Here is a 5,000-nt window from a genome sequence, read left to right on the forward strand (position 1 = left end):
GCCGGGAAGGTCGATTCCCTAATCAAGTCCGGTAGGGGCGGGGGCCAATCTAAGTTCCCGCTGGTCCGCAGGGCGTTCCGGAGGGGCTCGCGTTCTGCGTTATACATAGGGCATTCGAATAACAGGTGGCTGGGTGTCTCGTTGGGGGCGCCGCAGCGGCAGCGGGGGCTATCGGCTAGCCCTCTGCTGTGGAGTTTGTCCGCGAAGTCACCGTGTCCCGAGATGACCTGGGATATGTAATGGTTCAAAGAGAACCATCCCATGCTCATCCGTTGCCTCACGCACGGCAGGAAGCGGTGGGTGTATCTGCCATGGGCAGAGTCATCCCAGCGCTCCTGCCATACGCTGAGCAGGGACTCGGAAGCTTGTTCCTCGACGGGGTCTTCCACAGTGCCGCCCGCTGCGGGGGCGAGAGTGCGCGCTTCGTACAGAGCTGCTACGCGTCTAACGACAAGGTCAACCGGGGGAGCGCCAGCGATTATCTGGAGAGCGTCTGTTGATATTGTCCTATAGGCTTTGGTGGTACGCAAGAGGGCGTACCTTTGTGCCCTTAGGAGTTCCGAAGCGGAGGTTTTATTCACTAGGTCGCTCCATGCGGGGGCAGCGTACGTGGCGATTGGCAGGAAGAGTCCCTTATATAGAACATCTAGGGACTCGTATTTGAGTCCCCAGTTCCTGCGGGCTATGGCGGCCATGGAATTGTATTTCTCGGCGCACTTCGACCTGATTTTCCGGACGTGCGTCCGGATCTTCAGGCCTTGGTCAAAGTAGACGCCGAGATATTTTACGGTTTCGACCATACGTATTTGCCTCGATTGAATCTTAATTGTTGGGGGCCTTCGAATATCGAGATGACCACGGAAGAGGATCATCTCTGCTTTTTCCTGCGAAAGGGACAGCTTCTCGGACTCGCACCATTTCTCAATGATGGTTGTCGCGTGCTGTCCCTTTTCCTGTAATTCCAGCCTGCTGTTTCCTGGGACGAGGATCAGGAGGTCGTCCGCGTAGGCGAACGCCTCTACGCCCTCGCTGGCCAGGGTGTTCAGCAGGCTATCGAACACTAAGTTCCAGAGGCTGGGCCCTAAGATTGAGCCCTGGGGGCAGCCTCTGGTTACCTGTTTCTCTACGCGAGACAGTTTCCCTATCAGAGAGGCCGTACGGTCGTTAAGATAATCCGCGACTAGCTTATACAGGTTTCGCGGGCAGTTCCGTTCTTTGAGGCGAGAGAGGACGCTGGGCCACCACACGTTGTCGAACGCGCCCGAAATGTCGAACAAAATCGCAAGCGCGTATTTTGTCGTTGACCTCTCGAGCCCGCTGCGGACGGCGCGGATGGCGTCAGTCGTCGATCTCCCCTTTCGGAATCCGAACTGCCTAGGGGACGCGTGGTCTGGGTGCAGAAATGTGGGCTCCAGCCTTTCGCGGATCAGCTTCTCCAGGGATTTCCCAACCACCGAGAGAAGGCAGATGGGCCTGTAGGAGCTGGCCGCGGACTCGTCCCTATCGGGGCTTTTGAGGAGGGCGCGTATCGAGCCATATTTCCATGGCTTCGGGAAGCTGCCTTGTGACAGGCAGCCGTTGAAGAGGGCTGAGATTTCGCTTATTAGGACCGGATAAGCGGCCTTAAGCATTCTGACCTCGATAAGGTCGGAACCTGGAGCTTTGCCATTGCGAATCGAGCCGATTGCATGGCAAATTTCCTGTTCCGAGAAGGGCGGAGTGTCTGGGGTATCAGGGGGGATTACGCTCGCGGGCCTTTTACGACGTTGACACTCGAGCGTGTCCGGGGCGTCGTCGGGAACAAGGGCGTGGAGGAGACTTAACGCGGTCTCCTCCCACGTAATTGTAGAACCGGACAGAACCGGGGAAGTGGCCAGGGCTTTATCAGGGCTGATCTTCTTGACGCAGATTTTATACGCCGCTCCCCATGGGTTTTTCGCGCAGGATTCCGTTACGAAGTCCCGCCAGCTTGATCGCTTGGCGGTCTGGATTTCGTAGGAATACTTCCTGCGAATCTGGAGGTACGCGACGCGTTTCGCTTCCCTGATGGAAGGGTCCGACTCGACCTGGAAGGACTTCCGCATGCGGTAAGTTTTCTTCTTTAGCCGAGTCAGGTTTTCCGTCCACCAGGGAACCGACTTCGGAAATGTTTTCTTCCTCGGAAGGGATTTTTGCGCAGCCGTAATGATTGCGTCTTGAAGAGACGCAGCTGAGGCCTCAATTGCAGATTTGCTGTCCAGCCGGAAATCGCGAAGGAGGCTGCTTTTGATTGTTTCCAGGTTCGATTGGAATTTAGCCCAATCGGCCCTGGATGTATTGAATCTGGGGCTCGCGGAGGCGGGTCCCATTGTGGTGGGGGCCTTGTACGTGAACGTGATTGCGTTGTGGTCGCTGGATGTCCAATTTTCATGGACTTTCCAGCTTCCTACGAACCCGACGGTCGGAAGGCTTGACAGCGTTACATCTACGTTGGAGGATCCTTTATGGTTACGGAATGTGGGGGCGTTACCGGGTTCGTTGAGGACTACTAGATTTTCCTGGGCTACAACCCATTCCAATTCTTCGCCTCGCGGATCGGTTGTGGTGCTGTGCCAAAGCGAGGACTTCGCGTTGGCATCGGCAGCGATTATTAATCTCTGTCCGCGGAGGGAGCGGCATATTTGCGAGATTCTCGCCAGATATCTTTCGATATCGTGCGAGAATTTGAAATATACGCTAGCGAGGTACAGTTTCCCAAATGGTCCTGTTACCTCGATACACGTACAATAGTCGTCGCTGAGATGCGACAGCTTAAGGGACTCGAGGTTGGGATTGCGTATCGCGATACCTGCCATGGCTCGGTTGCCAGGCTCCGCGCCCGTGACTGCCGTACAGTTCGTGAGGCCGATGAATTTGCCCTTCACATTGTACGGCTCCTGCATAAGCAGGATGTCGATATGCTCGCGGTTCATTACGTGGCTCATCTCCAGGGAAGCGGTCCGTGAGCCACGTAAATTAGCTTGCGCTAATTTGATTTCCTGACTACCGATCATGAAAGATTTATGCATAGTCAGTACGGATCAGCACCTGATTAACAGCTTGCCGGTAGGAGGGGCACTCCTTGCTTGTAACCGCGTGTTTGTGCTCCTTGCCGTGTTTACGGCAGTTGGAGCAAGTTGGCGCGTCTTTTTTTGCCGGGCACGTTTTGAAGTTGTGGCCCGCCGACGCGCAATGCCCGCAGACTTCCTTTTCTGCGCGGCAGTGTTTGGTAGTATGGCCAAACGATTGGCATTTGTAGCAGCGAGTTGCCGCTACATAGTCGCCCAACCGGCAGCATTTCCACCCTACGTATAACCTGTCCTTCTTTGAAAGGATATCCCTAACGGGTCGGGATACCTCAAGGATTAGGTTACATGAGTCCCTGTCTTTTGGTCCAGACTTGAAAGACACCTTAGTCTGTTCCCTGAAGATGTTTCGGTCCTTCGGGTCGATATTTTGCGCAATAATCGCTTCGATCGTTGCCTGATCGTTGTCAGACCGCGGGACGTCATAGATGATAACGCGGGGGGCCTTCTTGGGGGGAGCGCCGACCACGAAGCCGGCGGATTTCAACTCGTCGTTCGAGGTGAGGCCCGACAGGTTACTACCTTTCGCCGCCTCTATGATGATCCCGTTTCCGTTAATTGTCCTGATGTTCCTCACTTGGAGGTTCGATTTCGCGGGCGACACCAGTTTGAGGACCGCCTTCTTGGTCTCTTCGCTATTAGCGAAGGCTTGCCGGTCCTTGGGTATTATCGTTACAACGTTGGGGGGGTCGCGCCTGACATTCGAGAGGGCCGCGATCTTGGAGGAAATCCCGAGTCGTTGCGCGTACGTAATTGGTTGCCCTAGACTCGCGGGTGGCGCGGCTTTCGGGGGGTTCGCGGGGTTGGTGGGGGGCGGTGCTGGGGCCGATGGGGGGGGCCGGGGGTGGGGCGCGCTGCGGAGGGCCACTATCTGGCCCTCGAGGTGGGCATTGGCCATAAGGGCGCGGTCAAGTAGGCCGTTGATGGTGGAGAGCGCGGTCAATATTAATTTACTCGTATTGGGACTTACCCTGTTCCGCGCATCGCACAGGTGCTCAACCACGCTCTTCTGCACCTGCTCTGCCTTCTCCTTTAGTCCCATGTTGGTCGAGGGGCTGGCATCGGGGGTCACGGACTTCGCGGTTGGCCTATTCGCTGGTTTTCCTGGTTCCGCAGCCTCGGGTTGCGCCTTCTTCTTCGCTGGCACGGGGATTCTCGACACGATTTTCGAGCAGTCGGAGTCCGACTCCGAGTCCAGAATGCGCGCCTTCCTTTTTGCCTTCCTCGCACGCCGGCATTCCTCCCTGACGGGAGAGTCCACCTCGCTGGTATCGGGTGACTCCATCTCCGGGGACCACATCGCGGGTTTCTCCTCGGCAGCTGCACGGCTGCGCGTCGCCTTGCGCGTCATGCTGCGGCAACAGATGTTGTCGCCGCGGCTGACGACTCGGAACTGCGTGTTTCCTCGGTACACCGGTGGCGGCGCTACAGGTTGCTGGTCTTCAATATGGCCGTCCAAGATGGCCGGCTAAGATGGCGTCCAAGATGGCGTCCAAGATGGCGTCGACAAGTCTGTTGTCGTTGATACTCGAATATATCTCGATAAATATCACTAGTTTGTGACAATTCGACAGAAATTACCACAACACTGTAACACAACGTCGTAGACAGACCACTGGCCGCGGCGATTCTACGGTCCCGCGTTTTTTAAAACGAATATAAGGCTTTGAAAATCTCAGGTGACGCCAGCTGACGTCACCAACCGACGCTAACTTTATTTTCTCGATAAATTCGGATCCCGCTGACCGAATTCCGCGATTCTTTGCACAGATTGCTCAGAAACACTTGCACTTCACTTTAGACTGCGTAAATTGATTTCTCCTCGACATTTACCGCTTTTTTGGGCCTCGAAACACGGAGCGACGTGAACACGCGTCTGTATTCTGCGCCTCCTAG

At 55.8% G+C, this 5,000-nt stretch overlaps 1 pseudogene; it reads right to left on the reverse strand.

Annotated features, from left to right (window-relative positions):
* Window positions 1–5,000, reverse strand: part of LOC143176056 (large subunit ribosomal RNA) — a 10,139-nt pseudogene that overhangs the window by 2,295 nt on the left and 2,844 nt on the right.

This window comes from Nomia melanderi, unplaced genomic scaffold, assembly GCF_051020985.1.
Source record: "Nomia melanderi isolate GNS246 unplaced genomic scaffold, iyNomMela1 scaffold0349, whole genome shotgun sequence".
Taxonomy (NCBI): domain Eukaryota; kingdom Metazoa; phylum Arthropoda; class Insecta; order Hymenoptera; family Halictidae; genus Nomia; species Nomia melanderi.